Source organism: Sturnus vulgaris, chromosome Z (genome assembly GCF_052056855.1).
Source record: "Sturnus vulgaris isolate bStuVul1 chromosome Z, bStuVul1.hap1, whole genome shotgun sequence".
Lineage (NCBI taxonomy): Eukaryota > Metazoa > Chordata > Aves > Passeriformes > Sturnidae > Sturnus > Sturnus vulgaris.
Genome location: NC_142283.1, coordinates 42,572,615 through 42,584,933, shown reverse-complemented (window position 1 = coordinate 42,584,933; position 12,319 = coordinate 42,572,615).

Genomic DNA, 12,319 nt, shown 5'->3' with positions numbered 1-12,319 from the left:
CGTGGTGATTAATGAGAGGATTCATGTTTAGGAGGAGATGTTGAAGTGTGTACCAGTCTATAAAAAACCTATTTCTACTGCAGTGTTTCCCAGTTCTATACCTCTCTGTGGGAGAGAGGGTGACAGCTCATCCAAAAGACTCTTGGAATCTTGTAAAAAATCCCCTGGAAACATGAGAACTAGTGTCTGTGTGTCTTGGTTTGAAAGACAGGTATTTGCTAAAAGAGACAGGGGCTTCTTTTTGAAAAGGAGATTATAAACTCCCTGTCCCTTCACTTTACTATGATTTTGAAATTAAAGGGCTCTTAGGCAAAGATATGGGGGTAGGAATAACAGTTCTTTACTGACATATGTATATATATAGGTAACAAGGGAAACAAAACACAACAACAATAACTGCGAGATCAACAGCAGCAGAGCAGGCAGCCCAGTGAGCAGTTCTCCCGGCTGTGGACACCTTTCCCCTGCGGTGCAGTCTCCGCTCTGGCGCTGCCTGCCAGCTCTGGGTGAGCAGGGAGGAGATGCGGGGATCCCGCGGGGCTGGAGGGACGCTGCGGTGAATGGCGCCTGTGTCCCAGACGGGAAGGGCGGAGGGGAGACGCTGCCCACAGACCCCGATGCTCCAAAATGATGTCTGAGGTCGGCAGGAGATGCAGGAGAGAGCGTCTGAGCAGGGAGATTGCGGGATCCCACAGCCAAGGAAGGCAGCTCCCTGTGTCGGGATGGCAGAGCGGAGTTTCCAGTGACCGTCCTTCTCCGAGCCAGAGCAGCGAGAGCGCAGCTGCCCCCGATCTCGCAGTGTTCCTTCTCTTTCCCCCCCACCTGCCCCCATCACCGGCTAGGGTGCAGCCTGCAAACCTCTCAACATTACAATGGAGAAAATTCTGCTGAGAGACCCAACCCCCAACATTATCCACCCCAAATTTTTCCCATACCAACATGCTACATCAAATTAAAACCTCTAAGTTATCTATATACATGCAGTTACAGGTACAGGCATAGCATCATAGGCAGTTCACCTTAAAACAAGGTTTCCTTGGGGTATGCATTGGGTCTCTCCATCCTTTTCCATCACCCACCAGGTGCAACCTGGTTCCTGAGCGAATACAACTCCCCAGATGGGATTATCTTTGCTGGAGGCAGGATTCACCCAGACAGTTTTTCCTCTCATGTGTACCCCTGGAACCTTATCTCCATCTGGTGTTCCCAAGGCCTCAGATTGGGCAGGGCCTGCTCGGTTAGTGGAACCTCAGGTGTTCACTAAGCATGTGGCCTTTGGTAGATTAATCTCCCAGTTCTTGAAAGTCCCCTGTCTTGGTTTGAAAGACAGGTATGGTCTAAGGAAAGGCAAGAGCCCCCTTCCCGAGATGCGGAATGCAACCCCCTCCCTTTTAATTATTTTAGGTCCAAATCAGAAGCCTTCAGGCAGGAGGTGTGGGGATGAGGGTAACAGTTCTTTACTGATATCTAACAAGGCAGAAAAAACAACAACAGGTATAAAAATTGACAACAGAACAGAACAGTATAGCTCAGCTCCAGTCCCTTTGGCCACAGGCCATCTCCCTGCGCTCAGTTCCCGGTGCTGTGGGCAGGGCAGGTCCCGCGCAGTTGAAGAGGGCTGGGTGATGGCGGCAGGGCCCAGGGGTGAGAGGGATGGAGGAGCCGCTCCCCCCTCACGGTGTCGGTCGTGGTGCTCAGCAGAGTGTCCGGAGATAGTAGGGTGAGATGGGAGAGCAGCAGAGCGATGTCCAAAGGCAGGGAGCGTGGATCTCAGTGCTGGGATGGCAGGGGAGATGCCAGAGCAGAGCCCAGGTTGTCTTCCCACTCCACGAGCCAAGCGAGAGCGAGAGCCCCGCTCCAGACCCCCCGTCCCACCTTTCCTTTTCCGGCTCCCTCCCACCTCCCCCTCCAGCCACCCCCCTACGAGAGAACATTATCTGTCGTTTTAAGGTGTAGCCACAATTACTTAGCATAACAATGGGAGATAATTCCACAGAAAGAAAAGGGAACAATTCAACCCCCAACATCTCCTCACCCAGTGCCTTCAAGGTGGTTTTAAGCAGGCCATTGCACCGTTCAACTTTCCCTGCATGGTAGGGAATATGGTACATTCACTCGAGGCCACAGTCTCTAGGCCATGTGTTGATAAGGCAGTTTTTGAAATGAGTCCTGTTGTCTGACTCTATTCTCTCAGGGGTACCATGCCTCCAAAAGACTTGTTTTTCCAGGCCCAAGATGGTGTTCTGAGCAGTGGCATGAGGCCACTTCCACCATGGTCAGTACACAGGGCTTGCCCTGGCGGGTTTGAGGCAGTGTGATGTAGTCAATCTGCCAGGCCTCTCCATACTTATATTTGGACCATTGCCCCCCATACCAGAGGGGCTTCACCCGCTTGGCCTGCTTGATGGCAGCACACATCTCACAGTCATGGATAACCTGAGAAATACTGTCCATGGTTAGATCCACCCCTAGGTCTCGTGCCCACTTAGAGGTGGCATCTCTGCCCTGATGACCTGAGGCATCATGGGCCCATTGAGCCAGGAACAACTCTCCCTTGTGCTGCCAATCTAAGTCTAACTTTGACACCTCTACCTGTGCCACCTGATCTACCTGCTCATTGTGTCGGTGCTCCTCATTAGCCCGATTCTTGGGGACATGGGCATCTACATGACGGACTTTCACAGGCAGCTTCTCTACCTGGGTGGCAATGTCTTTCCACTCATTGGCAGCCCAGATTGGTTTTTCCCTACGTTGCCAGTCAGCCTTTTTCCACCTTTCCAGCCATCCCCACAAAGCATTGGCTACCATCCATGAATCAGTGTAAAGGTAGAGTTTTGGCCACTTGTCTCTTTCAGCAATGTCCAGGGCCAGCTGAACAGCTTTGAGTTCAGCAAGTTGACTCGATCCACCTTCTCCTTCGGTAGCTTGTGCAGCCTGTCATGTGGGGCTCCATACGGCTGCTTTCCACTTCCGGTTCATCCCCACGATGCGGCAGGAACCATCAGTGAAAAGAGCATAGCCTGTTTCATCTGCTGGCAGTTGGTTATATGGTGGGGCTTCTTCGGCCCGGGTCACTTGTTCCTGTTCTTCTTCATTGGAGAGACCAAAGTCTTCCCCTTCCGGACGGTTGGTAATTATCTCCAAAATCCCAGGGCGATTCGGGTTTCCAATACGGGTGCGTTGCGTAATGAGGGCAATCCATTTACTCCATGTGGCGTCAGTGGCATGGTTGGTTGAGGGAACCTTTCCTTTAAACATCCACCCCAGCACTGGTAATCAGGGTGCCAGGAGGAGTTGTGTTTCTGTGCCAGTCACCTCTGAGGCAGCTTGGACCCCTTCATAGCCAGCCAGGATTTCCTTCTCTGTTGGAGTGTAGTTGGCCTCAGACCCTCTATAACTTCGGCTCCAGAATCCCAGTGATCGGCCTCGAGTCTCATCAGACACTTTCTGCCAAAGGCTCCGGGACAAACCCTTGTTCCAGCTGCAGAGTAGAGCACATTCCTTACCTCTGGTCCCGTCCTGACTGGGCCAAGGGCTACCGTATGAGTGATCTCCTGCTTGATCTGGGCAAAGGCTTGTGCTGCTCAGGGCCCCAGTGGAAGTCTGGGCAAAGTGATTGGTACACAAGTCTTTCTTCAGCTCTGAAAGAGAAACAATGAACTTTTACGTTCAAGTTAGGAACAGCGCCCATGAATTTAATTATGCTGAATTTAATTAGAAATGAGAGGAAAGGTATTTGAGCCTCTGGAATAGAGAGAAGTTAAGAGGTGTTATCTTCTAATATAGTTGAGAAACAAGAATTTATTGCCTAGGGAACACACAGAGGTTTTTGGAAGGAGCTGGAGGAGAAAAGAGAGTTTTTATGTATCTTATATATACACTTAAGTATGCCCTAAACCTGCTAAAGAATCTGGGATTTCTAATGTCTTCTCTTTTTATGACTTTCAGCTCCCACGTGCATAATTTGAAAGGAGTTGTTAATAACTGAAGGGCTTGTGCACCCAAAAGCTATCATTTTTTCTCCAGCTGTACAAGTTGGACTAATAAAAATAACTATCTCTGCCTTCACATCCTCCCATTTTAACAAACTAGCAGCTCAGCTACAAGGAAGCCCAGTGTTTCTGAATGTCAAACTGTTCATCAGGAAGCATAACATTCATCTTTTTAGGTTTTCAGTTGCTTGTCTATAGATGTCAGGACAGAAATCTGTCCTTTGCTGATATGTTTAAGTCCCAAGGTGTAAGATTTGTTAGATTGCTCTTGAAATTTTATCTTAACTAGGTTAGCTATGGAATTTTTCTTTTCAGATAAATGCCAGCCTTGTGCCTCAGTATTATGATGAAGCTGTGTTTTGTATATGGTTTCTTTGCCTTTTTGTTTTGTCAAGTACTTTCATGTTCCATTGGCGGAAGCAGCCAGTTATCCTTCTCTACTATATTTAATGAGGCTGGGTAAAAATATTGCACTGTAAATTGCAATCCAAGACACTCTTATGGTGGAGTATATTTCCTGTTAAATTACAATGGAAAAATTTTGCCTATTATTTTGCGAAGCCGGGAAGGAATGCACAAAGCAATTCTTTCTTTCTCCAGGAATCATACATCACAATATATTTTTATATTTATTTTATCAGTTTTATTCTCTTTATTAATGATGTTATTTAGTATAAAGTAAGTGTGTAAATGAAGTTTTAGCACTCACTATGCTATTACACTAAGTAAATCTTTTCTCAATATGTGAAACTCAATAAAAGCATCTGTGTTAGTGATGTTCAGTGGTGTGTTATTGAGAATTCTGTACTCATCTGTAAAAAATTGTTTGGAGAAATAGTCTAGCATTCACAATTTGTGTTTATGAATCTATGTTTAATGTTTACTTGCGTTTCTGTATATTGTCTTTATTGCTATTTGTAGGGACACATATTGGAAAAGTAAGAAAATTACAGCCTGAAAAATATTCCAGGCTGGAGCTTTTCAGCTCTGTTGCCAGCCGATAAGCTGGGCCAGCTCAAGGCTAGGGAGAATTTCTCCCAGGGTGATAATTTGGCCAAAATAAAAAGGAATTAATAACAAAGATAGAACACCTGTTGTGGTGTGTGACCAGGCCCTGGGAATGGGGTGTCTTCTCTCTGAACCAATCACCTTTTCTCTACTCTTGGAATTGTGAGTCATGCTATAAAACCAAGTGTGTTTCTGAATGAACTTGTCTCTTTCTTCCTGTCATGAAAGACGACCATGTAGCTGTGCATCTTATTTCTGCTGCACTTAAAGGGTTAAACCCCTTTCTTTTGAAAAAAGCATGATTTTGTTCTCTGGACAGGTGGCTGGAGCTTTGCAAATGGTTATTTCCAGGTTGTATTGGTAGTAGTGATAGCCACTCTTCAGGTTCACTGTTGACGTATATTCTTTTCTAATGCACAGTGTTCTTGATTTGGGAAGTACTTGATTTCCTCCACTTCACATGATGCCAAGAGCCCCTCTGCAAACAAACAAACAAACTAACTAACTAACTAACTAACTAACTAACTAGAATCCACTTTAAAATCAGGGGACCTTACATAGGAAAGTTGAGTGTTCATATCCAGGTAGGTACTTCTAAAACACTTCTAAAATACCTGTGTGGTCGTAATTTTTTGTGCAACAGTTTGGTTACAAATTGAGGCTACAGGATATTTGGATGGAAGAGCTTAGAAAAATGCAGCCTATTAGAATTGTGGGCTTATTTCCAGCTGTGTTGTCTTCTCTGAGAATTAACTGCTCTTGAATAACATGATGCTGTTGAGTTATTCAACAGACTTCTTCCATCTGAGGGTCTTAGTATTATGAGCTAATTAAAGAGTTCATTGCTGTTTTCAAAACTAATAAAGTATTCTGACTTGTTCATGGATCCTGCAAGAATCACAATTCAGAATATTGTCTTTTTTTATTCTTCTTTTTCTTATATTTTCTTTGGGGCTTGGGGTTGGGGTTTTTGGGGGGATTTTGGGAATGTTTGCAAACTAGGTGTCTGTATGCTACCTATATATCCTATATAGAAGCTGTGAGGGCTGAATGACACGAGGTAAAGCTTTAAGCAACTATACAGTGCATTGTGCTGAACTGTACTTTGAAAACTGTCTTTGTCTGCTGATCTACATAAAATCATTAAAGCTTCTAAACTATATTTTCTTGGCATATTACTTCAAAAGAATGCTTTAGAACTTGAATTGCTTTAGATAATTAAAGAGAAATATAAATGCCTTTCGGCATATTGCCAGAGATTGTAGCTTTGGTTACAGGAAATAAATTTCATTCTCAGAATTTTCTTTTCTTTTCTTTTCTTTTCTTTTCTTTTCTTTTCTTTTCTTTTCTTTTCTTTTCTTTTCTTTTCTTTTCTTTTCTTTTCTTTTCTTTTCTTTTCTTTTCTTTTCTTTTCTTTTCTTTTCTTTTCTTTTCTTTTCTTTTCTTTTCTTTTCTTTTCTTTTCTTTTCTTTTCCTTTTCCTTTTCCTTTTCCTTTTCCGTTTCTTCTTTTTTTTTTTTAAATTTTTAATTCTGTTAATTGGGAAGTACTATGGCCTAAGATATTGTCAACCATTAGAGAAAGGTTGATAAAATTAGATAAAATTAGGCAATCTGGAGAAACAACTCTTGTAGTGTGATGTCAAAAGGAAAGCTTATGCTTTGATTAGGGTTTGATTCTTTGGTTATTGCTCTCAGCACCACAGAGCTTTCTAGGTGAGGATAATTGTGACATTTGGAATGGAGGAATCTGACCCATCAGTTCTATGGTGCTCAGTGTCTTTTGGGTTGAGATTACAACGGCTTGATATCAAAATCTCTGTAGTTGCTGTAGTTTAAAGAAACCAAATGCCTTTCTATTCTCCCCACTCCTACTACCCCTGACTTTGTCATTAGGAAATGCCACTGGAAAGCAAACAAAAGAATGGTGTCTCATTAGTGGTAGATGTCAGGGAGCCACATTTTCTTTGGTTTTGTTGACACATTGCTTTCTTAAAAGTAATCATCTTCAGCTATAGTGGATTACTCCACCAGGAGGAAAACTAATCCTCCTCTTCTGCCAATCAGGGCCAAAGAATGTTCCAAGAATTCCACAAGATGACACTCTTAGCAAAATAAGAGTAGTTTGGGAAATTCTTTGCCTTGGTTGCCTTGTGAGGCAGTCATGATTTACACGGTTTCATATTGCTCTGGAACTGTTACCAAGATTTCAGCACCTGCGTCATAACAGCAACTCCGTTTTTTTCTTCTTTCATTAAGGAATATGCTGTTGACCCGCAAACTGAGCAAAGCTATCCTGGAAGTTATATATGTATCACTAGGGAGTAATTGTTAACTCTTGCTATGTAATAAATGTCTTTTTGGAACAGACTTTTTTCACATGAAAAAGAAAAGTAGGAAATACACAAACCAAAATGCATTCAAATCTAGAATTCCTGATATTTCTACAGTAGGCAGCAGCCCCCTTGGCTGGTTGAATCACCCTGATATTTGTATGAGACCAAAAGGAAGCTGTTCTGAACTTGTGTTTTCTAATGTTAGTTGGTTATGAAGGAAAAAAAAGCAAATGTATAATACTCCTTATTTTTCTTCCACAACACTTAAGAAACATAAATACTATAATACTAAGGCTGAATTCAGTGTGGCACATAAGTCTTCAGAGGACGTTTGGTAGATCTATATCACGGGGATGGAATTTAAGACACTGAATGTTCTTGTGATAACCTGATGGGCAAAGGTGGTTAAGCAAAGAATCTTTAGTTTTCAGACAGTGGCTTGAGCAAACACCTTTGTGTTTAGCTACTCAATTGAGATGTAGGATAGGGACTATCTATAGGTGTTTGATAACACTCGAAAATTAATTCAGATGAAAGCATCTGAGTTTATGGCACTTCAGCTTTTTCTGGTTTATTTCAGCTGTGCATAATCCCACTTGAGAGCAAAGGTACCTTCCTCTCTTTTAGTTTACACATTTTCAGGATGAATTAAGATGCTGTAGAATGTAGAACAGAGCTTGACAATGAGTTGGAATCTACTTGGGGACGGCTTTCCCACTTTACCTCTAATCAAGCTTTTTTCTTGTATCTTCTTTAAGAGGGTTACAGTTCTACCTACACTTTTAAGCTGTTGCAATAGAAATGAATACATTAAAGCTATATTGAAGCCAATTGCTAATCTGAAGATTGAAAGAGACTCTTTTGCAGTTTACTTAACCTTGTGAGATCTCTTCATTTTACATAAATAAATAAAAATAATAATACATTGATACGTGAATGTTAATCTGAAATGTTGACAATTCTCTTCAGTTTGTAAAACTGGGCTGAAAAACTGATGTGTGCCATGGTCCCTAGGGGATTTCTGGTGCTTCTGAGTCGGCAAACAGTTCTCTGTAAACAGGTTTTCTTATGTTCTTTCCTCATTTCCAATTACAGTCTCTGCAGGAATCAGAACATATAGCACTAGTGAAAAAAGAAAAATGAACAAGAAGACGAGGAAAACAATGGAATAAAGCAATTGCAGTCTTTCAAACTGCCAGCAAGGCTTGCTTTGAGCTTGTATTTGTCCTGAACTCCAGCTCTGCTTACAATTATGGGTGTGACACAGCTGAAGGAGAGGGACAGAGATATCAATTGTTTTCTGTGGTGAAGAAAGCAGCAGATTTCAAGGGGAAAAACCCACCAAAATAAAGTAGAGGTTTCTTAGGCATCACATTAGGGATTAGGCCTTAAATTTAAGCATCAAATAGGACTGATCAATGGTTATATTTGGCTAGCACTGGTTGAGTGGTTTTCAATGGTTGCTTCTGTTTTGTGCTCCGTGAAACTAAAATGCAGCTTTGTAATTTTAAATAACTGTCGGTAAACATAGAGTACCACAGAAGGAAGGGTTCTTTACCATGAATTGAGTGCTCATGAAACATTTTTTAAATTGTTCTAAGACTTTTCTTGAAGGAGCTTATCTTTGGAAAGGAAAAAGTATTTTTTTATGTGTTAAGAAGCTTTGTATAGGAATACTGGCTCTTCAACTGTAGTCAGTCATAAGGAAAAATGGGTGTGATGTACAGTGTAGCAAATAATGGGGTTGTTTACTCTTTAGCAACCAAGAACTGTTGTCTTAGTAAAAATTCTATCCTAAAGTCCATTTTGTAAAGGCCTTTCATTGCATGGTCAAGCATTAAATGTTGTATTAAATACGGTCTCAAGATTGCTCATAGTTTATGTGCTGTAATGTGGAGATCAGATTGGTATACCTTTAACCTGGTGCTTAATCTATACCTACACAGGTAGACCAAATTCTGTATTTTCAAAGATTTGAGCTCTCTGCAGTTCCTTCTGCCTGATCATTGTATTTAATGCTGTGACCACCCAGTGCAGCTCTGTGTGGTTAGCACTTCTAAAACTATGAGAAACCACTTCTGGCTAAGATTGTTAAACATAAAGGGAAACATTTTAAAAATGTGTAATCGTTGAATAATCCGAGTATTTAATTTATTTTTAAGTAAATGCTCTGTTCACCTTCGACAGCTTCTAAAGAAAATCAGTTGAGTTAGAATTTATCCAGTTAAACTGACAGCATGCAGGCTATGTTCAATCTGACAAATTTCTTCTGAATCTAAAACAAATAGAAAGTTCTGAATGTTGAAATTTTTACCTCTTTCAGTCTTATTTTTCCTAATTATTACTACAGATTTCCTCTTAAATAATCAAATAAACATTTTATTTGAATTTATGACAATGTTCTTTCAAAGAGGAGGGTTTTGTATATATAACACTGTCAGAAGCATGTGGGCCAGACAGTGGCACCCACAAAAAGCCTCTGACTGTTCTGGTTTTCCAGCTAAGCTGTAATTAATATGGGGATGTCTATCAGTTGCAAGACTCTAGATGGCAAATTTAGGGCAAAACCCCAGACTAGCCTCTATTGATAGTGGCTGAAATTCAGGACTATTAGTGACATTATTTGTAACTCCCCCTTACAGTTACAGTACAGATTGTGATATGTGCAAAATGCTATTCGAATACTATTCATTATGTCATAGTACATTAATTTTACTTGGAATTACAAAATGTTGGGAAATATTTTGCTTTATTACATGAATTAAGAAACTACACTTAAATGATAGTTTATGTATTCCTAAAATCAGGTATGAAGGTTAAAAAAATACATTTAATTTGGCATTTCTTGAGGTTATAGTAGAGTTTTAAAATATGTATTCAAAGCTGTATTTATTTTTTCATTCATGCAGCAGCTTGAGCATCTTATTTTCCTGTATGATATCTGAATTCTAAAATTGAACACATACTGAGTTTGCTGCAATATGTCTACAATAAGAGGATTGAATCCTACTAGAATGGGATTTTAGAAAATATTCTTCCTCACAGAATAGAGTTAAGCAGAGGTAATAAAAAATGTGTCCACACCTCTGAAATTGGTTTCTTCCTCTCAAAAAGCATTGGTGGAAAAGTCAATTCACTAGCAGAAAGTTATGACTGCAAAAAGTTATATTCAAAAGGAAACACTGAACAAGAAATGTTAGGAAAATAAATGTTTATATGACTAACCATTGCAGCTCTTGCAGTCCTGTAGTACAAGGTCAGTCCAAGGACACTATCTAATTGCAGAGTATGGCTTAGAGCAAAGCTAGCAAGCATGTGTTCTTGTGATAGAACTGCTTAGCTTTTGAACCAGGTAAGGCCTGAGAACTGCTGAGAGCAAGCCAGAAACAGCAAAGTTCTTGAGGATTCATAGCCAGTTTTTCTTCTTGTTATGATTACCTCTCAGGCAGATCAGTTTTGTAATCTATTTCACTGTGTAGCTGTACAGGCGCCAGAGCTGGCACAACAAATGGTCCCGAGCAAGGAAGAAGCACTAGGATGGCCCACCAACAACAGCCCAGACCAGAAACTTGCATGGTCATGAGTGGCTACAGGTGGGAATCTAAATATTTGGAAGGCTGATATTAAGTCAGAGGAGAAAGAAATGTGACCTGCATCATCTGTCTTAAAGAAATGAGCCTGTTCTGTTGCCCTTAAAACAATGTTGCTGGTTTTCAGTGTAGATCAGCAGATCATGAGGATTGTGTCCAGAAATGGCAAAAGAACTGCATAAATTGTACTGTTTTAAGTACTGAGACTTCATAAATCAACCATCGTTTTCCGCTAAGGACTCATTCTCAGGTCAATAATTATTAAGAACATCAGTACCCCCTAGTATTACTTCACCTGCCGTGTAGTTTAGAACTGAATAATTTCTTTTCTGGGATTTACGAATTATTCATTAGTATTAACTTCTGCACTTCAAACATCACCCAGAAGTTAGTGCATTATTCTGTTATTATATTCTACTTGCTTGTCTCATTGTATTTTTATTGTGTGCTAATAGGCAATGACTGTAAAAATCAAGTGTTTCACTCTAACACAAGAAGGTAGCAGACCATGTAGACAGACCATAGTGAGGAAAACTTTCCTGTAGAAAAAGCATCGAAAATCACAATTGTTATCATAGGTGATAAAAGAGAAAAATGATGCAAGCAGCATAATGTAGTAAATTAACAAGAAACTTTTCAGGTGCTTCTGAGTAATTTATCAGAACAACCAGTTACACACCTATTTTTATTACCCTTTAAAAAATTTAAATTAGATAAAATCTGTTTCTTTGCCATCTATGGAAGGGGTAGTGTGCCAGTGCAAAAAAGGCTGTGTGCCTTCCCTATACTCTTTCTGAGCCTCACTTTACAGATGAGAAGGAAAACTTCTCCATTCTGACTGTATCAGTTAGACGATAAATGCAGTGTCTTTGAAAATGGAAATTAACAAGCTACTCTATTCAACTGAGTACTAATGAATCTTGATTTCCCAGATATATTTCACTCTTTTGCAAAACTCAATGAAACCTTAATCTGGCTAAAATCAGTGAACAGCTTGACTATATAATTCTGTTCTTCCCATTTCCTCAGAAAACCAAATTAAAATCATGTAGTCATCTTCCTTAAGAGACAGGATTGAAGAATGTTTTGTAGATATAACAGCAGTTTTGTTGCTGACAAGGCTAATTAGTAGATCCATTGTTTGCACAAAATTTTACTTATCCTTCTTGCATTCATTTCCCCTTAACTGCAAAAGCTCTCTGTTATCCAACAAGATGCCTGAGAATGGTTGTATGTCCTTTGTGGTTAATCTGTGCAGTCAAAAGTACTGCTGCTCACTGAGACCACCTTCTCCAGTACCTGAGCTGTAGAGTCCTGAGGTGTGTGTGGTGCGTTGGTCAATAACAGCCACATGAAAAGAGTTACATGCACTGAAAAGCTGAAGTATTTTACTGT